The 23,747-nt window shown below is 45.1% G+C and overlaps 23 non-coding genes across 23 annotated transcripts; all 23 read right to left on the reverse strand.

Annotated features, from left to right (window-relative positions):
• Window positions 1-792: 792 nt before the first annotated feature.
• On the reverse strand, window positions 793-907 carry LOC146773321 (U5 spliceosomal RNA). The gene has a single exon (XR_014974269.1). It is a non-coding gene; the product is annotated as a U5 spliceosomal RNA (small nuclear RNA).
• An 889-nt stretch (window positions 908-1,796) lies between these two features.
• On the reverse strand, window positions 1,797-1,911 carry LOC146773322 (U5 spliceosomal RNA). The gene has a single exon (XR_014974280.1). It is a non-coding gene; the product is annotated as a U5 spliceosomal RNA (small nuclear RNA).
• Window positions 1,912-2,800: 889 nt separating this feature from the next.
• Window positions 2,801-2,915, reverse strand: LOC146773323 (U5 spliceosomal RNA). Its single transcript, XR_014974291.1, has one exon. It is a non-coding gene; the product is annotated as a U5 spliceosomal RNA (small nuclear RNA).
• Window positions 2,916-3,804: 889 nt separating this feature from the next.
• On the reverse strand, window positions 3,805-3,919 carry LOC146773324 (U5 spliceosomal RNA). The gene has a single exon (XR_014974421.1). It is a non-coding gene; the product is annotated as a U5 spliceosomal RNA (small nuclear RNA).
• Window positions 3,920-4,808: 889 nt separating this feature from the next.
• On the reverse strand, window positions 4,809-4,923 carry LOC146773325 (U5 spliceosomal RNA). Its single transcript, XR_014974302.1, has one exon. It is a non-coding gene; the product is annotated as a U5 spliceosomal RNA (small nuclear RNA).
• An 889-nt stretch (window positions 4,924-5,812) lies between these two features.
• On the reverse strand, window positions 5,813-5,927 carry LOC146773326 (U5 spliceosomal RNA). Its single transcript, XR_014974470.1, has one exon. It is a non-coding gene; the product is annotated as a U5 spliceosomal RNA (small nuclear RNA).
• An 889-nt stretch (window positions 5,928-6,816) lies between these two features.
• LOC146773327 (U5 spliceosomal RNA) lies at window positions 6,817-6,931 on the reverse strand. Its single transcript, XR_014974313.1, has one exon. It is a non-coding gene; the product is annotated as a U5 spliceosomal RNA (small nuclear RNA).
• An 889-nt stretch (window positions 6,932-7,820) lies between these two features.
• LOC146773328 (U5 spliceosomal RNA) lies at window positions 7,821-7,935 on the reverse strand. The gene has a single exon (XR_014974324.1). It is a non-coding gene; the product is annotated as a U5 spliceosomal RNA (small nuclear RNA).
• Window positions 7,936-8,824: 889 nt separating this feature from the next.
• On the reverse strand, window positions 8,825-8,939 carry LOC146773329 (U5 spliceosomal RNA). Its single transcript, XR_014974335.1, has one exon. It is a non-coding gene; the product is annotated as a U5 spliceosomal RNA (small nuclear RNA).
• Window positions 8,940-9,827: 888 nt separating this feature from the next.
• Window positions 9,828-9,942, reverse strand: LOC146773330 (U5 spliceosomal RNA). The gene has a single exon (XR_014974471.1). It is a non-coding gene; the product is annotated as a U5 spliceosomal RNA (small nuclear RNA).
• Window positions 9,943-10,831: 889 nt separating this feature from the next.
• LOC146773331 (U5 spliceosomal RNA) lies at window positions 10,832-10,946 on the reverse strand. Its single transcript, XR_014974346.1, has one exon. It is a non-coding gene; the product is annotated as a U5 spliceosomal RNA (small nuclear RNA).
• An 889-nt stretch (window positions 10,947-11,835) lies between these two features.
• Window positions 11,836-11,950, reverse strand: LOC146773332 (U5 spliceosomal RNA). The gene has a single exon (XR_014974358.1). It is a non-coding gene; the product is annotated as a U5 spliceosomal RNA (small nuclear RNA).
• An 889-nt stretch (window positions 11,951-12,839) lies between these two features.
• Window positions 12,840-12,954, reverse strand: LOC146773333 (U5 spliceosomal RNA). The gene has a single exon (XR_014974369.1). It is a non-coding gene; the product is annotated as a U5 spliceosomal RNA (small nuclear RNA).
• An 889-nt stretch (window positions 12,955-13,843) lies between these two features.
• On the reverse strand, window positions 13,844-13,958 carry LOC146773334 (U5 spliceosomal RNA). The gene has a single exon (XR_014974422.1). It is a non-coding gene; the product is annotated as a U5 spliceosomal RNA (small nuclear RNA).
• An 889-nt stretch (window positions 13,959-14,847) lies between these two features.
• On the reverse strand, window positions 14,848-14,962 carry LOC146773335 (U5 spliceosomal RNA). The gene has a single exon (XR_014974380.1). It is a non-coding gene; the product is annotated as a U5 spliceosomal RNA (small nuclear RNA).
• Window positions 14,963-15,851: 889 nt separating this feature from the next.
• LOC146773336 (U5 spliceosomal RNA) lies at window positions 15,852-15,966 on the reverse strand. Its single transcript, XR_014974391.1, has one exon. It is a non-coding gene; the product is annotated as a U5 spliceosomal RNA (small nuclear RNA).
• Window positions 15,967-16,854: 888 nt separating this feature from the next.
• On the reverse strand, window positions 16,855-16,969 carry LOC146773337 (U5 spliceosomal RNA). Its single transcript, XR_014974472.1, has one exon. It is a non-coding gene; the product is annotated as a U5 spliceosomal RNA (small nuclear RNA).
• An 889-nt stretch (window positions 16,970-17,858) lies between these two features.
• Window positions 17,859-17,973, reverse strand: LOC146773338 (U5 spliceosomal RNA). The gene has a single exon (XR_014974402.1). It is a non-coding gene; the product is annotated as a U5 spliceosomal RNA (small nuclear RNA).
• An 889-nt stretch (window positions 17,974-18,862) lies between these two features.
• Window positions 18,863-18,977, reverse strand: LOC146773339 (U5 spliceosomal RNA). The gene has a single exon (XR_014974413.1). It is a non-coding gene; the product is annotated as a U5 spliceosomal RNA (small nuclear RNA).
• Window positions 18,978-19,866: 889 nt separating this feature from the next.
• On the reverse strand, window positions 19,867-19,981 carry LOC146773340 (U5 spliceosomal RNA). The gene has a single exon (XR_014974473.1). It is a non-coding gene; the product is annotated as a U5 spliceosomal RNA (small nuclear RNA).
• An 889-nt stretch (window positions 19,982-20,870) lies between these two features.
• LOC146773341 (U5 spliceosomal RNA) lies at window positions 20,871-20,985 on the reverse strand. Its single transcript, XR_014974424.1, has one exon. It is a non-coding gene; the product is annotated as a U5 spliceosomal RNA (small nuclear RNA).
• An 889-nt stretch (window positions 20,986-21,874) lies between these two features.
• LOC146773342 (U5 spliceosomal RNA) lies at window positions 21,875-21,989 on the reverse strand. The gene has a single exon (XR_014974435.1). It is a non-coding gene; the product is annotated as a U5 spliceosomal RNA (small nuclear RNA).
• Window positions 21,990-22,878: 889 nt separating this feature from the next.
• LOC146773343 (U5 spliceosomal RNA) lies at window positions 22,879-22,993 on the reverse strand. Its single transcript, XR_014974446.1, has one exon. It is a non-coding gene; the product is annotated as a U5 spliceosomal RNA (small nuclear RNA).
• Window positions 22,994-23,747: the final 754 nt, after the last annotated feature.

Below are 23,747 nucleotides of genomic sequence, written 5' to 3' on the forward strand. Positions count from 1 at the left end.
AGGGCGAGAACCAGGCCGGTGGGCAAAACAGGCCAACATTTCAGAGTCTCTGCTCAAGGTACAAAAAGGTGGACTGTTCACATGTGTATGTCTGGGAATATGCAAATTTCTTTTGTACAAACCTCAGCTCATTAGGAGTTGTCGGGGCTGCTGGGGAAGGGGAACAGGAAATGTGAATCAGGCTTTCAGTTAAGTGGCACTGTAGGCCTTTTGTCCCCTAGCCATTTTACGCTTTCAACACCATCTCTCCAATTGATATGCTCAGAGCCACCACTGTGCTCTACACATAGCCATGCACCGTATGTGCCTTTTTCACACGTACTTTCATTAAACCTGAATATAGAAGGATATATCTGTCTAGGCTGGAGACACGTGAAACAAGTCTGACGTGCCCCTTCAAGTCTACCTGAGAGGAAGCTGACTCAGGATTGGCGACCTCTCAGGGCACAAATAACGGGCACAAATAACGGGCAAGCCCTATGAAAAGCACAGCATGAGTCTTGGTCCCACCTTTAAAAAGGAGGGTGACCTCTGGGATCTGGCAGCAGGATCTTTGGGAGATAAGAAAATATACTGCCTGCGATCGTGAAGTTTCAAGTCAGTCAAGAAAAGCAATCTCATGCACTGCACAAGCTCTTTCCCATGAGGCACCTCTCCTGCACTCTGTTTATGCAAATGAGCAAGCAGAGAGCTCAGGAATAAAACACCAAACTCATGTCCCCCAAAAAAGCAGCAGACAATTTCTGGATATTCCCCAACTTGTAATGCTTTTCTTTTAAACAAATGATAAACAGCCTCACCTGTGGCAAGGCTTAAAAAAATTGAATAAACTCTTAAATGTTCCTCTCCACGGAAATCTTTAGTAAAAGGCGAAAGATTTTTTCGTTTTGAAGAGAAACCAGAGTAAGTGACAATATAGCTCTCTAGGGTAAGTGGCGGCACATCAAAGACCCTGTCATTGCGAGGGTGAGGACCTGAAAGGTATTTTCAGGCTCTAAGAAAGAGGGCGAGAACCAGGCCGGTGGGCAAAACAGGCCAACATTTCAAAGTCTCTGCTCAAGGTACAAAAAGGTGGACTGTTCACATGTGTATGTCTGGGAATATGCAAATTTCTTTTGTACTCACCTCAGCTCATTAGGAGTTGTCGGGGCTGCTGGGGAAGGGGAACAGGAAATGTGAATCAGGCTTTTAGTTAAGTGGCACTGTAGGCCTTTTGTCCCCTAGCCATTTTACGCTTTCAACACCATCCCTCCAATCGATATGCTCAGAGCCACCACTGTGCTCTACACATAGCCATGCACCGTATGTGCCTTTTTCACACGTACTTTCATTAAACCTGAATATAGAAGGATATATCTGTCTAGGCTGGAGACACATGAAACAAGTCTGACGTGCCCCTTCAAGTCTACCTGAGAGGAAGCTGACTCAGGATTGGTGACCTCTCAGGGCACCTCTAAACGGACACAAATAACGGGCAAGCCCTATGAAAAGCACAGCATGAGTCTTGGTCCCACCTTTAAAAAGGAGGGTGACCTCTGGGATCTGGCAGCAGGATCTTTGGGAGATAAGAAAATATACTGCCTGCAATCGTGAAGTTTCAAGTCAGTCAAGAAAAGCAATCTCATGCACTGCACAAGCTCTTTCCCATGAGGCACCTCTCCTGCACTCTGTTTATGCAAATGAGCAAGCAGAGAGCTCAGGAATAAAACACCAAACTCATGTCCCCCAAAAAAGCAGCAGACAATTGCTGGATATTCCCCAACTTGTAATGCTTTTCTTTTAAACAAATGATAAACAGCCTCACCTGTGGCAAGGCTTAAAAAAATTGAATAAACTCTTAAATGTTCCTCTCCACGGAAATCTTTAGTAAAAGGCGAAAGATTTTTTCGTTTTGAAGAGAAACCAGAGTAAGTGACAATATAGCTCTCTAGGGTAAGTGGCGGCACATCAAAGACCCTGTCATTGCGAGGGTGAGGACCTGAAAGGTATTTTCAGGCTCTAAGAAAGAGGGCGAGAACCAGGCCGGTGGGCAAAACAGGCCAACATTTCAAAGTCTCTGCTCAAGGTACAAAAAGGTGGACTGTTCACATGTGTATGTCTGGGAATATGCAAATTTCTTTTGTACTCACCTCAGCTCATTAGGAGTTGTCAGGGCTGCTGGGGAAGGGGAACAGGAAATGTGAATCAGGCTTTTAGTTAAGTGGCACTGTAGGCCTTTTGTCCCCTAGCCATTTTACGCTTTCAACACCATCCCTCCAATCGATATGCTCAGAGCCACCACTGTGCTCTACACATAGCCATGCACCGTATGTGCCTTTTTCACACGTACTTTCATTAAACCTGAATATAGAAGGATATATCTGTCTAGGCTGGAGACACGTGAAACAAGTCTGACGTGCCCCTTCAAGTCTACCTGAGAGGAAGCTGACTCAGGATTGGCGACCTCTCAGGGCACCTCTAAACGGACACAAATAACGGGCAAACCCTATGAAAAGCACAGCATGAGTCTTGGTCCCACCTTTAAAAAGGAGGGTGACCTCTGGGATCTGGCAGCAGGATCTTTGGGAGATAAGAAAATATTCTGCCTGCGATCGTGAAGTTTCAAGTCAGTCAAGAAAAGCAATCTCATGCACTGCACAAGCTCTTTCCCATGAGGCACCTCTCCTGCACTCTGTTTATGCAAATGAGCAAGCAGAGAGCTCAGGATTAAAACACCAAACTCATGTCCCCCAAAAAAGCAGCAGACAATTTCTGGATATTCCCCAACTTGTAATGCTTTTCTTCTAAACAAATGATAAACAGCCTCACCTGTGGCAAGGCTTAAAAAAATTGAATAAACTCTTAAATGTTCCTCTCCACGGAAATCTTTAGTAAAAGGCGAAAGATTTTTTCGTTTTGAAGAGAAACCAGAGTAAGTGACAATATAGCTCTCTAGGGTAAGTGGCGGCACATCAAAGACCCTGTCATTGCGAGGGTGAGGACCTGAAAGGTATTTTCAGGCTCTAAGAAAGAGGGCGAGAACCAGGCCGGTGGGCAAAACAGGCCAACATTTCAAAGTCTCTGCTCAAGGTACAAAAAGGTGGACTGTTCACATGTGTATGTCTGGGAATATGCAAATTTCTTTTGTACTCACCTCAGCTCATTAGGAGTTGTCGGGGCTGCTGGGGAAGGGGAACAGGAAATGTGAATCAGGCTTTTAGTTAAGTGGCACTGTAGGCCTTTTGTCCCCTAGCCATTTTACGCTTTCAACACCATCCCTCCAATCGATATGCTCAGAGCCACCACTGTGCTCTACACATAGCCATGCACCGTATGTGCCTTTTTCACACGTACTTTCATTAAACCTGAATATAGAAGGATATATCTGTCTAGGCTGGAGACACATGAAACAAGTCTGACGTGCCCCTTCAAGTCTACCTGAGAGGAAGCTGACTCAGGATTGGTGACCTCTCAGGGCACCTCTAAACGGACACAAATAACGGGCAAGCCCTATGAAAAGCACAGCATGAGTCTTTGTCCCACCTTTAAAAAGGAGGGTGACCTCTGGGATCTGGCAGCAGGATCTTTGGGAGATAAGAAAATATACTGCCTGCAATCGTGAAGTTTCAAGTCAGTCAAGAAAAGCAATCTCATGCACTGCACAAGCTCTTTCCCATGAGGCACCTCTCCTGCACTCTGTTTATGCAAATGAGCAAGCAGAGAGCTCAGGAATAAAACACCAAACTCATGTCCCCCAAAAAAGCAGCAGACAATTGCTGGATATTCCCCAACTTGTAATGCTTTTCTTTTAAACAAATGATAAACAGCCTCACCTGTGGCAAGGCTTAAAAAAATTGAATAAACTCTTAAATGTTCCTCTCCAAGGAAATCTTTAGTAAAAGGCGAAAGATTTTTTCGTTTTGAAGAGAAACCAGAGTAAGTGACAATATAGCTCTCTAGGGTAAGTGGCGGCACATCAAAGACCCTGTCATTGCGAGGGTGAGGACCTGAAAGGTATTTTCAGGCTCTAAGAAAGAGGGCGAGAACCAGGCCGGTGGGCAAAACAGGCCAACATTTCAAAGTCTCTGCTCAAGGTACAAAAAGGTGGACTGTTCACATGTGTATGTCTGGGAATATGCAAATTTCTTTTGTACTCACCTCAGCTCATTAGGAGTTGTCGGGGCTGCTGGGGAAGGGGAACAGGAAATGTGAATCAGGCTTTTAGTTAAGTGGCACTGTAGGCCTTTTGTCCCCTAGCCATTTTACGCTTTCAACACCATCCCTCCAATCGATATGCTCAGAGCCACCACTGTGCTCTACACATAGCCATGCACCGTATGTGCCTTTTTCACACGTACTTTCATTAAACCTGAATATAGAAGGATATATCTGTCTAGGCTGGAGACACATGAAACAAGTCTGACGTGCCCCTTCAAGTCTACCTGAGAGGAAGCTGACTCAGGATTGGTGACCTCTCAGGGCACCTCTAAACGGACACAAATAACGGGCAAGCCCTATGAAAAGCACAGCATGAGTCTTGGTCCCACCTTTAAAAAGGAGGGTGACCTCTGGGATCTGGCAGCAGTATCTTTGGGAGATAAGAAAATATACTGCCTGCAATCGTGAAGTTTCAAGTCAGTCAAGAAAAGCAATCTCATGCACTGCACAAGCTCTTTCCCATGAGGCACCTCTCCTGCACTCTGTTTATGCAAATGAGCAAGCAGAGAGCTCAGGAATAAAACACCAAACTCATGTCCCCCAAAAAAGCAGCAGACAATTGCTGGATATTCCCCAACTTGTAATGCTTTTCTTTTAAACAAATGATAAACAGCCTCACCTGTGGCAAGGCTTAAAAAAATTGAATAAACTCTTAAATGTTCCTCTCCACGGAAATCTTTAGTAAAAGGCGAAAGATTTTTTCGTTTTGAAGAGAAACCAGAGTAAGTGACAATATAGCTCTCTAGGGTAAGTGGCGGCACATCAAAGACCCTGTCATTGCGAGGGTGAGGACCTGAAAGGTATTTTCAGGCTCTAAGAAAGAGGGAGAGAACCAGGCCGGTGGGCAAAACAGGCCAACATTTCAAAGTCTCTGCTCAATGTACAAAAAGGTGGACTGTTCACATGTGTATGTCTGGGAATATGCAAATTTCTTTTGTACTCACCTCAGCTCATTAGGAGTTGTCAGGGCTGCTGGGGAAGGGGAACAGGAAATGTGAATCAGGCTTTTAGTTAAGTGGCACTGTAGGCCTTTTGTCCCCTAGCCATTTTACGCTTTCAACACCATCCCTCCAATCGATATGCTCAGAGCCACCACTGTGCTCTACACATAGCCATGCACCGTATGTGCCTTTTTCACACGTACTTTCATTAAACCTGAATATAGAAGGATATATCTGTCTAGGCTGGAGACACGTGAAACAAGTCTGACGTGCCCCTTCAAGTCTACCTGAGAGGAAGCTGACTCAGGATTGGCGACCTCTCAGGGCACCTCTAAACGGACACAAATAACGGGCAAGCCCTATGAAAAGCCCAGCATGAGTCTTGGTCCCACCTTTAAAAAGGAGGGTGACCTCTGGGATCTGGCAGCAGGATCTTTGGGAGATAAGAAAATATACTGCCTGCGATCGTGAAGTTTCAAGTCAGTCAAGAAAAGCAATCTCATGCACTGCACAAGCTCTTTCCCATGAGGCACCTCTCCTGCACTCTGTTTATGCAAATGAGCAAGCAGAGAGCTCAGGAATAAAACACCAAACTCATGTCCCCCACAAAAGCAGCAGACAATTTCTGGATATTCCCCAACTTGTAATGCTTTTCTTTTAAACAAATGATAAACAGCCTCACCTGTGGCAAGGCTTAAAAAAATTGAATAAACTCTTAAATGTTCCTCTCCACGGAAATCTTTAGTAAAAGGAGAAAGATTTTTTCGTTTTGAAGAGAAACCAGAGTAAGTGACAATATAGCTCTCTAGGGTAAGTGGCGGCACATCAAAGACCCTGTCATTGCGAGGGTGAGGACCTGAAAGGTATTTTCAGGCTCTAAGAAAGAGGGCGAGAACCAGGCCGGTGGGCAAAACAGGCCAACATTTCAAAGTCTCTGCTCAAGGTACAAAAAGGTGGACTGTTCACATGTGTATGTCTGGGAATATGCAAATTTCTTTTGTACTCACCTCAGCTCATTAGGAGTTGTCAGGGCTGCTGGGGAAGGGGAACAGGAAATGTGAATCAGGCTTTTAGTTAAGTGGCACTGTAGGCCTTTTGTCCCCTAGCCATTTTACGCTTTCAACACCATCCCTCCAATCGATATGCTCAGAGCCACCACTGTGCTCTACACATAGCCATGCACCGTATGTGCCTTTTTCACACGTACTTTCATTAAACCTGAATATAGAAGGATATATCTGTCTAGGCTGGAGACACGTGAAACAAGTCTGACGTGCCCCTTCAAGTCTACCTGAGAGGAAGCTGACTCAGGATTGGCGACCTCTCAGGGCACCTCTAAACGGACACAAATAACGGGCAAGCCCTATGAAAAGCACAGCATGAGTCTTGGTCCCACCTTTAAAAAGGAGGGTGACCTCTGGGATCTGGCAGCAGGATCTTTGGGAGATAAGAAAATATACTGCCTGCGATCGTGAAGTTTCAAGTCAGTCAAGAAAAGCAATCTCATGCACTGCACAAGCTCTTTCCCATGAGGCACCTCTCCTGCACTCTGTTTATGCAAATGAGCAAGCAGAGAGCTCAGGAATAAAACACCAAACTCATGTCCCCCAAAAAAGCAGCAGACAATTTCTGGATATTCCCCAACTTGTAATGCTTTTCTTTTAAACAAATGATAAACAGCCTCACCTGTGGCAAGGCTTAAAAAAATTGAATAAACTCTTAAATGTTCCTCTCCACGGAAATCTTTAGTAAAAGGCGAAAGATTTTTTCGTTTTGAAGAGAAACCAGAGTAAGTGACAATATAGCTCTCTAGGGTAAGTGGCGGCACATCAAAGACCCTGTCATTGCGAGGGTGAGGACCTGAAAGGTATTTTCAGGCTCTAAGAAAGAGGGCGAGAACCAGGCCGGTGGGCAAAACAGGCCAACATTTCAAAGTCTCTGCTCAAGGTACAAAAAGGTGGACTGTTCACATGTGTATGTCTGGGAATATGCAAATTTCTTTTGTACTCACCTCAGCTCATTAGGAGTTGTCGGGGCTGCTGGGGAAGGGGAACAGGAAATGTGAATCAGGCTTTTAGTTAAGTGGCACTGTAGGCCTTTTGTCCCCTAGCCATTTTACGCTTTCAACACCATCCCTCCAATCGATATGCTCAGAGCCACCACTGTGCTCTACACATAGCCATGCACCGTATGTGCCTTTTTCACACGTACTTTCATTAAACCTGAATATAGAAGGATATATCTGTCTAGGCTGGAGACACATGAAACAAGTCTGACGTGCCCCTTCAAGTCTACCTGAGAGGAAGCTGACTCAGGATTGGTGACCTCTCAGGGCACCTCTAAACGGACACAAATAACGGGCAAGCCCTATGAAAAGCACAGCATGAGTCTTGGTCCCACCTTTAAAAAGGAGGGTGACCTCTGGGATCTGGCAGCAGGATCTTTGGGAGATAAGAAAATATACTGCCTGCAATCGTGAAGTTTCAAGTCAGTCAAGAAAAGCAATCTCATGCACTGCACAAGCTCTTTCCCATGAGGCACCTCTCCTGCACTCTGTTTATGCAAATGAGCAAGCAGAGAGCTCAGGAATAAAACACCAAACTCATGTCCCCCAAAAAAGCAGCAGACAATTGCTGGATATTCCCCAACTTGTAATGCTTTTCTTTTAAACAAATGATAAACAGCCTCACCTGTGGCAAGGCTTAAAAAAATTGAATAAACTCTTAAATGTTCCTCTCCACGGAAATCTTTAGTAAAAGGCGAAAGATTTTTTCGTTTTGAAGAGAAACCAGAGTAAGTGACAATATAGCTCTCTAGGGTAAGTGGCGGCACATCAAAGACCCTGTCATTGCGAGGGTGAGGACCTGAAAGGTATTTTCAGGCTCTAAGAAAGAGGGCGAGAACCAGGCCGGTGGGCAAAACAGGCCAACATTTCAAAGTCTCTGCTCAAGGTACAAAAAGGTGGACTGTTCACATGTGTATGTCTGGGAATATGCAAATTTCTTTTGTACTCACCTCAGCTCATTAGGAGTTGTCAGGGCTGCTAAGGAAGGGGAACAGGAAATGTGAATCAGGCTTTTAGTTAAGTGGCACTGTAGGCCTTTTGTCCCCTAGCCATTTTACGCTTTCAACACCATCCCTCCAATCGATATGCTCAGAGCCACCACTGTGCTCTACACATAGCCATGCACCGTATGTGCCTTTTTCACACGTACTTTCATTAAACCTGAATATAGAAGGATATATCTGTCTAGGCTGGAGACACGTGAAACAAGTCTGACGTGCCCCTTCAAGTCTACCTGAGAGGAAGCTGACTCAGGATTGGCGACCTCTCAGGGCACCTCTAAACGGACACAAATAACGGGCAAGCCCTATGAAAAGCACAGCATGAGTCTTGGTCCCACCTTTAAAAAGGAGGGTGACCTCTGGGATCTGGCAGCAGGATCTTTGGGAGATAAGAAAATATACTGCCTGCGATCGTGAAGTTTCAAGTCAGTCAAGAAAAGCAATCTCATGCACTGCACAAGCTCTTTCCCATGAGGCACCTCTCCTGCACTCTGTTTATGCAAATGAGCAAGCAGAGAGCTCAGGAATAAAACACCAAACTCATGTCCCCCAAAAAAGCAGCAGACAATTTCTGGATATTCCCCAACTTGTAATGCTTTTCTTTTAAACAAATGATAAACAGCCTCACCTGTGGCAAGGCTTAAAAAAATTGAATAAACTCTTAAATGTTCCTCTCCACGGAAATCTTTAGTAAAAGGCGAAAGATTTTTTCGTTTTGAAGAGAAACCAGAGTAAGTGACAATATAGCTCTCTAGGGTAAGTGGCGGCACATCAAAGACCCTGTCATTGCGAGGGTGAGGACCTGAAAGGTATTTTCAGGCTCTAAGAAAGAGGGCGAGAACCAGGCCGGTGGGCAAAACAGGCCAACATTTCAAAGTCTTTGCTCAAGGTACAAAAAGGTGGACTGTTCACATGTGTATGTCTGGGAATATGCAAATTTCTTTTGTACTCACCTCAGCTCATTAGGAGTTGTCGGGGCTGCTGGGGAAGGGGAACAGGAAATGTGAATCAGGCTTTTAGTTAAGTGGCACTGTAGGCCTTTTGTCCCCTAGCCATTTTACGCTTTCAACACCATCCCTCCAATCGATATGCTCAGAGCCACCACTGTGCTCTACACATAGCCATGCACCGTATGTGCCTTTTTCACACGTACTTTCATTAAACCTGAATATAGAAGGATATATCTGTCTAGGCTGGAGACACGTGAAACAAGTCTGACGTGCCCCTTCAAGTCTACCTGAGAGGAAGCTGACTCAGGATTGGCGACCTCTCAGGGCACCTCTAACGGGCACAAATAACGGGCAAGCCCTATGAAAAGCACAGCATGAGTCTTGGTCCCACCTTTAAAAAGGAGGGTGACCTCTGGGATCTGGCAGCAGGATCTTTGGGAGATAAGAAAATATACTGCCTGCGATCGTGAAGTTTCAAGTCAGTCAAGAAAAGCAATCTCATGCACTGCACAAGCTCTTTCCCATGAGGCACCTCTCCTGCACTCTGTTTATGCAAATGAGCAAGCAGAGAGCTCAGGAATAAAACACCAAACTCATGTCCCCCAAAAAAGCAGCAGACAATTGCTGGATATTCCCCAACTTGTAATGCTTTTCTTTTAAACAAATGATAAACAGCCTCACCTGTGGCAAGGCTTAAAAAAATTGAATAAACTCTTAAATGTTCCTCTCCACGGAAATCTTTAGTAAAAGGAGAAAGATTTTTTCGTTTTGAAGAGAAACCAGAGTAAGTGACAATATAGCTCTCTAGGGTAAGTGGCGGCACATCAAAGACCCTGTCATTGCGAGGGTGAGGACCTGAAAGGTATTTTCAGGCTCTAAGAAAGAGGGCGAGAACCAGGCCGGTGGGCAAAACAGGCCAACATTTCAAAGTCTCTGCTCAAGGTACAAAAAGGTGGACTGTTCACATGTGTATGTCTGGGAATATGCAAATTTCTTTTGTACTCACCTCAGCTCATTAGGAGTTGTCAGGGCTGCTGGGGAAGGGGAACAGGAAATGTGAATCAGGCTTTTAGTTAAGTGGCACTGTAGGCCTTTTGTCCCCTAGCCATTTTACGCTTTCAACACCATCCCTCCAATCGATATGCTCAGAGCCACCACTGTGCTCTACACATAGCCATGCACCGTATGTGCCTTTTTCACACGTACTTTCATTAAACCTGAATATAGAAGGATATATCTGTCTAGGCTGGAGACACGTGAAACAAGTCTGACGTGCCCCTTCAAGTCTACCTGAGAGGAAGCTGACTCAGGATTGGCGACCTCTCAGGGCACCTCTAAACGGACACAAATAACGGGCAAGCCCTATGAAAAGCACAGCATGAGTCTTGGTCCCACCTTTAAAAAGGAGGGTGACCTCTGGGATCTGGCAGCAGGATCTTTGGGAGATAAGAAAATATACTGCCTGCGATCGTGAAGTTTCAAGTCAGTCAAGAAAAGCAATCTCATGCACTGCACAAGCTCTTTCCCATGAGGCACCTCTCCTGCACTCTGTTTATGCAAATGAGCAAGCAGAGAGCTCAGGAATAAAACACCAAACTCATGTCCCCCAAAAAAGCAGCAGACAATTTCTGGATATTCCCCAACTTGTAATGCTTTTCTTTTAAACAAATGATAAACAGCCTCACCTGTGGCAAGGCTTAAAAAAATTGAATAAACTCTTAAATGTTCCTCTCCACGGAAATCTTTAGTAAAAGGCGAAAGATTTTTTCGTTTTGAAGAGAAACCAGAGTAAGTGACAATATAGCTCTCTAGGGTAAGTGGCGGCACATCAAAGACCCTGTCATTGCGAGGGTGAGGACCTGAAAGGTATTTTCAGGCTCTAAGAAAGAGGGCGAGAACCAGGCCGGTGGGCAAAACAGGCCAACATTTCAAAGTCTCTGCTCAAGGTACAAAAAGGTGGACTGTTCACATGTGTATGTCTGGGAATATGCAAATTTATTTTGTACTCACCTCAGCTCATTAGGAGTTGTCGGGGCTGCTGGGGAAGGGGAACAGGAAATGTGAATCAGGCTTTTAGTTAAGTGGCACTGTAGGCCTTTTGTCCCCTAGCCATTTTACGCTTTCAACACCATCCCTCCAATCGATATGCTCAGAGCCACCACTGTGCTCTACACATAGCCATGCACCGTATGTGCCTTTTTCACACGTACTTTCATTAAACCTGAATATAGAAGGATATATCTGTCTAGGCTGGAGACACATGAAACAAGTCTGACGTGCCCCTTCAAGTCTACCTGAGAGGAAGCTGACTCAGGATTGGTGACCTCTCAGGGCACCTCTAAACGGACACAAATAACGGGCAAGCCCTATGAAAAGCACAGCATGAGTCTTGGTCCCACCTTTAAAAAGGAGGGTGACCTCTGGGATCTGGCAGCAGGATCTTTGGGAGATAAGAAAATATACTGCCTGCAATCGTGAAGTTTCAAGTCAGTCAAGAAAAGCAATCTCATGCACTGCACAAGCTCTTTCCCATGAGGCACCTCTCCTGCACTCTGTTTATGCAAATGAGCAAGCAGAGAGCTCAGGAATAAAACACCAAACTCATGTCCCCCAAAAAAGCAGCAGACAATTGCTGGATATTCCCCAACTTGTAATGCTTTTCTTTTAAACAAATGATAAACAGCCTCACCTGTGGCAAGGCTTAAAAAAATTGAATAAACTCTTAAATGTTCCTCTCCACGGAAATCTTTAGTAAAAGGCGAAAGATTTTTTCGTTTTGAAGAGAAACCAGAGTAAGTGACAATATAGCTCTCTAGGGTAAGTGGCGGCACATCAAAGACCCTGTCATTGCGAGGGTGAGGACCTGAAAGGTATTTTCAGGCTCTAAGAAAGAGGGCGAGAACCAGGCCGGTGGGCAAAACAGGCCAACATTTCAAAGTCTCTGCTCAAGGTACAAAAAGGTGGACTGTTCACATGTGTATGTCTGGGAATATGCAAATTTCTTTTGTACTCACCTCAGCTCATTAGGAGTTGTCAGGGCTGCTGGGGAAGGGGAACAGGAAATGTGAATCAGGCTTTTAGTTAAGTGGCACTGTAGGCCTTTTGTCCCCTAGCCATTTTACGCTTTCAACACCATCCCTCCAATCGATATGCTCAGAGCCACCACTGTGCTCTACACATAGCCATGCACCGTATGTGCCTTTTTCACACGTACTTTCATTAAACCTGAATATAGAAGGATATATCTGTCTAGGCTGGAGACACGTGAAACAAGTCTGACGTGCCCCTTCAAGTCTACCTGAGAGGAAGCTGACTCAGGATTGGCGACCTCTCAGGGCACCTCTAAACGGACACAAATAACGGGCAAGCCCTATGAAAAGCACAGCATGAGTCTTGGTCCCACCTTTAAAAAGGAGGGTGACCTCTGGGATCTGGCAGCAGGATCTTTGGGAGATAAGAAAATATTCTGCCTGCGATCGTGAAGTTTCAAGTCAGTCAAGAAAAGCAATCTCATGCACTGCACAAGCTCTTTCCCATGAGGCACCTCTCCTGCACTCTGTTTATGCAAATGAGCAAGCAGAGAGCTCAGGATTAAAACACCAAACTCATGTCCCCCAAAAAAGCAGCAGACAATTTCTGGATATTCCCCAACTTGTAATGCTTTTCTTCTAAACAAATGATAAACAGCCTCACCTGTGGCAAGGCTTAAAAAAATTGAATAAACTCTTAAATGTTCCTCTCCACGGAAATCTTTAGTAAAAGGCGAAAGATTTTTTCGTTTTGAAGAGAAACCAGAGTAAGTGACAATATAGCTCTCTAGGGTAAGTGGCGGCACATCAAAGACCCTGTCATTGCGAGGGTGAGGACCTGAAAGGTATTTTCAGGCTCTAAGAAAGAGGGCGAGAACCAGGCCGGTGGGCAAAACAGGCCAACATTTCAAAGTCTCTGCTCAAGGTACAAAAAGGTGGACTGTTCACATGTGTATGTCTGGGAATATGCAAATTTCTTTTGTACTCACCTCAGCTCATTAGGAGTTGTCGGGGCTGCTGGGGAAGGGGAACAGGAAATGTGAATCAGGCTTTTAGTTAAGTGGCACTGTAGGCCTTTTGTCCCCTAGCCATTTTACGCTTTCAACACCATCCCTCCAATCGATATGCTCAGAGCCACCACTGTGCTCTACACATAGCCATGCACCGTATGTGCCTTTTTCACACGTACTTTCATTAAACCTGAATATAGAAGGATATATCTGTCTAGGCTGGAGACACATGAAACAAGTCTGACGTGCCCCTTCAAGTCTACCTGAGAGGAAGCTGACTCAGGATTGGTGACCTCTCAGGGCACCTCTAAACGGACACAAATAACGGGCAAGCCCTATGAAAAGCACAGCATGAGTCTTTGTCCCACCTTTAAAAAGGAGGGTGACCTCTGGGATCTGGCAGCAGGATCTTTGGGAGATAAGAAAATATACTGCCTGCAATCGTGAAGTTTCAAGTCAGTCAAGAAAAGCAATCTCATGCACTGCACAAGCTCTTTCCCATGAGGCACCTCTCCTGCACTCTGTTTATGCAAATGAGCAAGCAGAGAGCTCAGGAATAAAACACCAAACTCATGTCCCCCAAAAAAGCAGCAGACAATTGCTGGATATTCCCCAACTTGTAATGCTTTTCTTTTAAACAAATGATAAACAGCCTCACCTGTGGCAAGGCTTAAAAAAATTGAATAAACTCTTAAATGTTCCTCTCCAAGGAAATCTTTAGTAAAAGGCGAAAGATTTTTTCGTTTTGAAGAGAAACCAGAGTAAGTGACAATATAGCTCTCTAGGGTAAGTGGCGGCACATCAAAGACCCTGTCATTGCGAGGGTGAGGACCTGAAAGGTATTTTCAGGCTCTAAGAAAGAGGGCGAGAACCAGGCCGGTGGGCAAAACAGGCCAACATTTCAAAGTCTCTGCTCAAGGTACAAAAAGGTGGACTGTTCACATGTGTATGTCTGGGAATATGCAAATTTCTTTTGTACTCACCTCAGCTCATTAGGAGTTGTCGGGGCTGCTGGGGAAGGGGAACAGGAAATGTGAATCAGGCTTTTAGTTAAGTGGCACTGTAGGCCTTTTGTCCCCTAGCCATTTTACGCTTTCAACACCATCCCTCCAATCGATATGCTCAGAGCCACCACTGTGCTCTACACATAGCCATGCACCGTATGTGCCTTTTTCACACGTACTTTCATTAAACCTGAATATAGAAGGATATATCTGTCTAGGCTGGAGACACATGAAACAAGTCTGACGTGCCCCTTCAAGTCTACCTGAGAGGAAGCTGACTCAGGATTGGTGACCTCTCAGGGCACCTCTAAACGGACACAAATAACGGGCAAGCCCTATGAAAAGCACAGCATGAGTCTTGGTCCCACCTTTAAAAAGGAGGGTGACCTCTGGGATCTGGCAGCAGTATCTTTGGGAGATAAGAAAATATACTGCCTGCAATCGTGAAGTTTCAAGTCAGTCAAGAAAAGCAATCTCATGCACTGCACAAGCTCTTTCCCATGAGGCACCTCTCCTGCACTCTGTTTATGCAAATGAGCAAGCAGAGAGCTCAGGAATAAAACACCAAACTCATGTCCCCCAAAAAAGCAGCAGACAATTGCTGGATATTCCCCAACTTGTAATGCTTTTCTTTTAAACAAATGATAAACAGCCTCACCTGTGGCAAGGCTTAAAAAAATTGAATAAACTCTTAAATGTTCCTCTCCACGGAAATCTTTAGTAAAAGGCGAAAGATTTTTTCGTTTTGAAGAGAAACCAGAGTAAGTGACAATATAGCTCTCTAGGGTAAGTGGCGGCACATCAAAGACCCTGTCATTGCGAGGGTGAGGACCTGAAAGGTATTTTCAGGCTCTAAGAAAGAGGGAGAGAACCAGGCCGGTGGGCAAAACAGGCCAACATTTCAAAGTCTCTGCTCAAGGTACAAAAAGGTGGACTGTTCACATGTGTATGTCTGGGAATATGCAAATTTCTTTTGTACTCACCTCAGCTCATTAGGAGTTGTCAGGGCTGCTGGGGAAGGGGAACAGGAAATGTGAATCAGGCTTTTAGTTAAGTGGCACTGTAGGCCTTTTGTCCCCTAGCCATTTTACGCTTTCAACACCATCCCTCCAATCGATATGCTCAGAGCCACCACTGTGCTCTACACATAGCCATGCACCGTATGTGCCTTTTTCACACGTACTTTCATTAAACCTGAATATAGAAGGATATATCTGTCTAGGCTGGAGACACGTGAAACAAGTCTGACGTGCCCCTTCAAGTCTACCTGAGAGGAAGCTGACTCAGGATTGGCGACCTCTCAGGGCACCTCTAAACGGACACAAATAACGGGCAAGCCCTATGAAAAGCCCAGCATGAGTCTTGGTCCCACCTTTAAAAAGGAGGGTGACCTCTGGGATCTGGCAGCAGGATCTTTGGGAGATAAGAAAATATACTGCCTGCGATCGTGAAGTTTCAAGTCAGTCAAGAAAAGCAATCTCATGCACTGCACAAGCTCTTTCCCATGAGGCACCTCTCCTGCACTCTGTTTATGCAAATGAGCAAGCAGAGAGCTCAGGAATAAAACACCAAACTCATGTCCCCCACAAAAGCAGCAGACAATTTCTGGATATTCCCCAACTTGTAATGCTTTTCTTTTAAACAAATGATAAACAGCCTCACCTGTGGCAAGGCTTAAAAAAATTGAATAAACTCTTAAATGTTCCTCTCCACGGAAATCTTTAGTAAAAGGCGAAAGATTTTTTCGTTTTGAAGAGAAACCAGAGTAAGTGACAATATAGCTCTCTAGGGTAAGTGGCGGCACATCAAAGACCCTGTCATTGCGAGGGTGAGGACCTGAAAGGTATTTTCAGGCTCTAAGAAAGAGGGCGAGAACCAGGCCGGTGGGCAAAACAGGCCAACATTTCAAAGTCTCTGCTCAAGGTACAAAAAGGTGGACTGTTCACATGTGTATGTCTGGGAATATGCAAATTTCTTTTGTACTCACCTCAGCTCATTAGGAGTTGTCGGGGCTGCTGGGGAAGGGGAACAGGAAATGTGAATCAGGCTTTTAGTTAAGTGGCACTGTAGGCCTTTTGTCCCCTAGCCATTTTACGCTTTCAACACCATCCCTCCAATCGATATGCTCAGAGCCACCACTGTGCTCTACACATAGCCATGCACCGTATGTGCCTTTTTCACACGTACTTTCATTAAACCTGAATATAGAAGGATATATCTGTCTAGGCTGGAGACACGTGAAACAAGTCTGACGTGCCCCTTCAAGTCTACCTGAGAGGAAGCTGACTCAGGATTGGCGACCTCTCAGGGCACCTCTAACGGGCACAAATAACGGGCAAGCCCTATGAAAAGCACAGCATGAGTCTTGGTCCCACCTTTAAAAAGGAGGGTGACCTCTGGGATCTGGCAGCAGGATCTTTGGGAGATAAGAAAATATACTGCCTGCGATCGTGAAGTTTCAAGTCAGTCAAGAAAAGCAATCTCATGCACTGCACAAGCTCTTTCCCATGAGGCACCTCTCCTGCACTCTGTTTATGCAAATGAGCAAGCAGAGAGCTCAGGAATAAAACACCAAACTCATGTCCCCCAAAAAAGCAGCAGACAATTGCTGGATATTCCCCAACTTGTAATGCTTTTCTTTTAAACAAATGATAAACAGCCTCACCTGTGGCAAGGCTTAAAAAAATTGAATAAACTCTTAAATGTTCCTCTCCACGGAAATCTTTAGTAAAAGGAGAAAGATTTTTTCGTTTTGAAGAGAAACCAGAGTAAGTGACAATATAGCTCTCTAGGGTAAGTGGCGGCACATCAAAGACCCTGTCATTGCGAGGGTGAGGACCTGAAAGGTATTTTCAGGCTCTAAGAAAGAGGGCGAGAACCAGGCCGGTGGGCAAAACAGGCCAACATTTCAAAGTCTCTGCTCAAGGTACAAAAAGGTGGACTGTTCACATGTGTATGTCTGGGAATATGCAAATTTCTTTTGTACTCACCTCAGCTCATTAGGAGTTGTCAGGGCTGCTGGGGAAGGGGAACAGGAAATGTGAATCAGGCTTTTAGTTAAGTGGCACTGTAGGCCTTTTGTCCCCTAGCCATTTTACGCTTTCAACACCATCCCTCCAATCGATATGCTCAGAGCCACCACTGTGCTCTACACATAGCCATGCACCGTATGTGCCTTTTTCACACGTACTTTCATTAAACCTGAATATAGAAGGATATATCTGTCTAGGCTGGAGACACGTGAAACAAGTCTGACGTGCCCCTTCAAGTCTACCTGAGAGGAAGCTGACTCAGGATTGGCGACCTCTCAGGGCACCTCTAAACGGACACAAATAACGGGCAAGCCCTATGAAAAGCACAGCATGAGTCTTGGTCCCACCTTTAAAAAGGAGGGTGACCTCTGGGATCTGGCAGCAGGATCTTTGGGAGATAAGAAAATATACTGCCTGCGATCGTGAAGTTTCAAGTCAGTCAAGAAAAGCAATCTCATGCACTGCACAAGCTCTTTCCCATGAGGCACCTCTCCTGCACTCTGTTTATGCAAATGAGCAAGCAGAGAGCTCAGGAATAAAACACCAAACTCATGTCCCCCAAAAAAGCAGCAGACAATTTCTGGATATTCCCCAACTTGTAATGCTTTTCTTTTAAACAAATGATAAACAGCCTCACCTGTGGCAAGGCTTAAAAAAATTGAATAAACTCTTAAATGTTCCTCTCCACGGAAATCTTTAGTAAAAGGCGAAAGATTTTTTCGTTTTGAAGAGAAACCAGAGTAAGTGACAATATAGCTCTCTAGGGTAAGTGGCGGCACATCAAAGACCCTGTCATTGCGAGGGTGAGGACCTGAAAGGTATTTTCAGGCTCTAAGAAAGAGGGCGAGAACCAGGCCGGTGGGCAAAACAGGCCAACATTTCAAAGTCTCTGCTCAAGGTACAAAAAGGTGGACTGTTCACATGTGTATGTCTGGGAATATGCAAATTTCTTTTGTACTCACCTCAGCTCATTAGGAGTTGTCGGGGCTGCTGGGGAAGGGGAACAGGAAATGTGAATCAGGCTTTTAGTTAAGTGGCACTGTAGGCCTTTTGTCCCCTAGCCATTTTACGCTTTCAACACCATCCCTCCAATCGATATGCTCAGAGCCACCACTGTGCTCTACACATAGCCATGCACCGTATGTGCCTTTTTCACACGTACTTTCATTAAACCTGAATATAGAAGGATATATCTGTCTAGGCTGGAGACACATGAAACAAGTCTGACGTGCCCCTTCAAGTCTACCTGAGAGGAAGCTGACTCAGGATTGGTGACCTCTCAGGGCACCTCTAAACGGACACAAATAACGGGCAAGCCCTATGAAAAGCACAGCATGAGTCTTGGTCCCACCTTTAAAAAGGAGGGTGACCTCTGGGATCTGGCAGCAGGATCTTTGGGAGATAAGAAAATATACTGCCTGCAATCGTGAAGTTTCAAGTCAGTCAAGAAAAGCAATCTCATGCACTGCACAAGCTCTTTCCCATGAGGCACCTCTCCTGCACTCTGTTTATGCAAATGAGCAAGCAGAGAGCTCAGGAATAAAACACCAAACTCATGTCCCCCAAAAAAGCAGCAGACAATTGCTGGATATTCCCCAACTTGTAATGCTTTTCTTTTAAACAAATGATAAACAGCCTCACCTGTGGCAAGGCTTAAAAAAATTGAATAAACTCTTAAATGTTCCTCTCCACGGAAATCTTTAGTAAAAGGCGAAAGATTTTTTCGTTTTGAAGAGAAACCAGAGTAAGTGACAATATAGCTCTCTAGGGTAAGTGGCGGCACATCAAAGACCCTGTCATTGCGAGGGTGAGGACCTGAAAGGTATTTTCAGGCTCTAAGAAAGAGGGCGAGAACCAGGCCGGTGGGCAAAACAGGCCAACATTTCAAAGTCTCTGCTCAAGGTACAAAAAGGTGGACTGTTCACATGTGTATGTCTGGGAATATGCAAATTTCTTTTGTACTCACCTCAGCTCATTAGGAGTTGTCAGGGCTGCTAAGGAAGGGGAACAGGAAATGTGAATCAGGCTTTTAGTTAAGTGGCACTGTAGGCCTTTTGTCCCCTAGCCATTTTACGCTTTCAACACCATCCCTCCAATCGATATGCTCAGAGCCACCACTGTGCTCTACACATAGCCATGCACCGTATGTGCCTTTTTCACACGTACTTTCATTAAACCTGAATATAGAAGGATATATCTGTCTAGGCTGGAGACACGTGAAACAAGTCTGACGTGCCCCTTCAAGTCTACCTGAGAGGAAGCTGACTCAGGATTGGCGACCTCTCAGGGCACCTCTAAACGGACACAAATAACGGGCAAGCCCTATGAAAAGCACAGCATGAGTCTTGGTCCCACCTTTAAAAAGGAGGGTGACCTCTGGGATCTGGCAGCAGGATCTTTGGGAGATAAGAAAATATACTGCCTGCGATCGTGAAGTTTCAAGTCAGTCAAGAAAAGCAATCTCATGCACTGCACAAGCTCTTTCCCATGAGGCACCTCTCCTGCACTCTGTTTATGCAAATGAGCAAGCAGAGAGCTCAGGAATAAAACACCAAACTCATGTCCCCCAAAAAAGCAGCAGACAATTGCTGGATATTCCCCAACTTGTAATGCTTTTCTTTTAAACAAATGATAAACAGCCTCACCTGTGGCAAGGCTTAAAAAAATTGAATAAACTCTTAAATGTTCCTCTCCACGGAAATCTTTAGTAAAAGGAGAAAGATTTTTTCGTTTTGAAGAGAAACCAGAGTAAGTGACAATATAGCTCTCTAGGGTAAGTGGCGGCACATCAAAGACCCTGTCATTGCGAGGGTGAGGACCTGAAAGGTATTTTCAGGCTCTAAGAAAGAGGGCGAGAACCAGGCCGGTGGGCAAAACAGGCCAACATTTCAAAGTCTCTGCTCAAGGTACAAAAAGGTGGACTGTTCACATGTGTATGTCTGGGAATATGCAAATTTCTTTTGTACTCACCTCAGCTCATTAGGAGTTGTCAGGGCTGCTGGGGAAGGGGAACAGGAAATGTGAATCAGGCTTTTAGTTAAGTGGCACTGTAGGCCTTTTGTCCCCTAGCCATTTTACGCTTTCAACACCATCCCTCCAATCGATATGCTCAGAGCCACCACTGTGCTCTACACATAGCCATGCACCGTATGTGCCTTTTTCACACGTACTTTCATTAAACCTGAATATAGAAGGATATATCTGTCTAGGCTGGAGACACGTGAAACAAGTCTGACGTGCCCCTTCAAGTCTACCTGAGAGGAAGCTGACTCAGGATTGGCGACCTCTCAGGGCACCTCTAAACGGACACAAATAACGGGCAAGCCCTATGAAAAGCACAGCATGAGTCTTGGTCCCACCTTTAAAAAGGAGGGTGACCTCTGGGATCTGGCAGCAGGATCTTTGGGAGATAAGAAAATATACTGCCTGCGATCGTGAAGTTTCAAGTCAGTCAAGAAAAGCAATCTCATGCACTGCACAAGCTCTTTCCCATGAGGCACCTCTCCTGCACTCTGTTTATGCAAATGAGCAAGCAGAGAGCTCAGGAATAAAACACCAAACTCATGTCCCCCAAAAAAGCAGCAGACAATTTCTGGATATTCCCCAACTTGTAATGCTTTTCTTTTAAACAAATGATAAACAGCCTCACCTGTGGCAAGGCTTAAAAAAATTGAATAAACTCTTAAATGTTCCTCTCCACGGAAATCTTTAGTAAAAGGCGAAAGATTTTTTCGTTTTGAAGAGAAACCAGAGTAAGTGACAATATAGCTCTCTAGGGTAAGTGGCGGCACATCAAAGACCCTGTCATTGCGAGGGTGAGGACCTGAAAGGTATTTTCAGGCTCTAAGAAAGAGGGCGAGAACCAGGCCGGTGGGCAAAACAGGCCAACATTTCAAAGTCTCTGCTCAAGGTACAAAAAGGTGGACTGTTCACATGTGTATGTCTGGGAATATGCAAATTTCTTTTGTACTCACCTCAGCTCATTAGGAGTTGTCGGGGCTGCTGGGGAAGGGGAACAGGAAATGTGAATCAGGCTTTTAGTTAAGTGGCACTGTAGGCCTTTTGTCCCCTAGCCATTTTACGCTTTCAACACCATCCCTCCAATCGATATGCTCAGAGCCACCACTGTGCTCTACACATAGCCATGCACCGTATGTGCCTTTTTCACACGTACTTTCATTAAACCTGAATATAGAAGGATATATCTGTCTAGGCTGGAGACACATGAAACAAGTCTGACGTGCCCCTTCAAGTCTACCTGAGAGGAAGCTGACTCAGGATTGGTGACCTCTCAGGGCACCTCTAAACGGACACAAATAACGGGCAAGCCCTATGAAAAGCACAGCATGAGTCTTGGTCCCACCTTTAAAAAGGAGGGTGACCTCTGGGATCTGGCAGCAGGATCTTTGGGAGATAAGAAAATATACTGCCTGCAATCGTGAAGTTTCAAGTCAGTCAAGAAAAGCAATCTCATGCACTGCACAAGCTCTTTCCCATGAGGCACCTCTCCTGCACTCTGTTTATGCAAATGAGCAAGCAGAGAGCTCAGGAATAAAACACCAAACTCATGTCCCCCAAAAAAGCAGCAGACAATTGCTGGATATTCCCCAACTTGTAATGCTTTTCTTTTAAACAAATGATAAACAGCCTCACCTGTGGCAAGGCTTAAAAAAATTGAATAAACTCTTAAATGTTCCTCTCCACGGAAATCTTTAGTAAAAGGCGAAAGATTTTTTCGTTTTGAAGAGAAACCAGAGTAAGTGACAATATAGCTCTCTAGGGTAAGTGGCGGCACATCAAAGACCCTGTCATTGCGAGGGTGAGGACCTGAAAGGTATTTTCAGGCTCTAAGAAAGAGGGCGAGAACCAGGCCGGTGGGCAAAACAGGCCAACATTTCAAAGTCTCTGCTCAAGGTACAAAAAGGTGGACTGTTCACAAGTGTATGTCTGGGAATATGCAAATTTCTTTTGTACTCACCTCAGCTCATTAGGAGTTGTCAGGGCTGCTAAGGAAGGGGAACAGGAAATGTGAATCAGGCTTTTAGTTAAGTGGCACTGTAGGCCTTTTGTCCCCTAGCCATTTTACGCTTTCAACACCATCCCTCCAATCGATATGCTCAGAGCCACCACTGTGCTCTACACATAGCCATGCACCGTATGTGCCTTTTTCACACGTACTTTCATTAAACCTGAATATAGAAGGATATATCTGTCTAGGCTGGAGACACGTGAAACAAGTCTGACGTGCCCCTTCAAGTCTACCTGAGAGGAAGCTGACTCAGGATTGGCGACCTCTCAGGGCACCTCTAAACGGACACAAATAACGGGCAAGCCCTATGAAAAGCACAGCATGAGTCTTGGTCCCACCTTTAAAAAGGAGGGTGACCTCTGGGATCTGGCAGCAGGATCTTTGGGAGATAAGAAAATATACTGCCTGCGATCGTGAAGTTTCAAGTCAGTCAAGAAAAGCAATCTCATGCACTGCACAAGCTCTTTCCCATGAGGCACCTCTCCTGCACTCTGTTTATGCAAATGAGCAAGCAGAGAGCTCAGGAATAAAACACCAAACTCATGTCCCCCAAAAAAGCAGCAGACAATTTCTGGATATTCCCCAACTTGTAATGCTTTTCTTTTAAACAAATGATAAACAGCCTCACCTGTGGCAAGGCTTAAAAAAATTGAATAAACTCTTAAATGTTCCTCTCCACGGAAATCTTTAGTAAAAGGCGAAAGATTTTTTCGTTTTGAAGAGAAACCAGAGTAAGAGACAATATAGCTCTCTAGGGTAAGTGGCGGCACATCAAAGACCCTGTCATTGCGAGGGTGAGGACCTGAAAGGTATTTTCAGGCTCTAAGAAAGAGGGCGAGAACCAGGCCGGTGGGCAAAACAGGCCAACATTTCAAAGTCTCTGCTCAAGGTACAAAAAGGAGGACTGTTCACATGTGTATGTCTGGGAATATGCAAATTTCTTTTGTACTCACCTCAGCTCATTAGGAGTTGTCGGGGCTGCTGGGGAAGGGGAACAGGAAATGTGAATCAGGCTTTTAGTTAAGTGGCACTGTAGGCCTTTTGTCCCCTAGCCATTTTACGCTTTCAACACCATCCCTCCAATCGATATGCTCAGAGCCACCACTGTGCTCTACACATAGCCATGCACCGTATGTGCCTTTTTCACACGTACTTTCATTAAACCTGAATATAGAAGGATATATCTGTCTAGGCTGGAGACACATGAAACAAGTCTGACGTGCCCCTTCAAGTCTACCTGAGAGGAAGCTGACTCAGGATTGGTGACCTCTCAGGGCACCTCTAAACGGACACAAATAACGGGCAAGCCCTATGAAAAGCACAGCATGAGTCTTGGTCCCACCTTTAAAAAGGAGGGTGACCTCTGGGATCTGGCAGCAGGATCTTTGGGAGATAAGAAAATATACTGCCTGCAATCGTGAAGTTTCAAGTCAGTCAAGAAAAGCAATCTCATGCACTGCACAAGCTCTTTCCCATGAGGCACCTCTCC

Source organism: Triturus cristatus, chromosome 12, assembly GCF_964204655.1.
Source record: "Triturus cristatus chromosome 12, aTriCri1.1, whole genome shotgun sequence".
NCBI classification, from domain to species: Eukaryota; Metazoa; Chordata; class Amphibia; order Caudata; family Salamandridae; genus Triturus; species Triturus cristatus.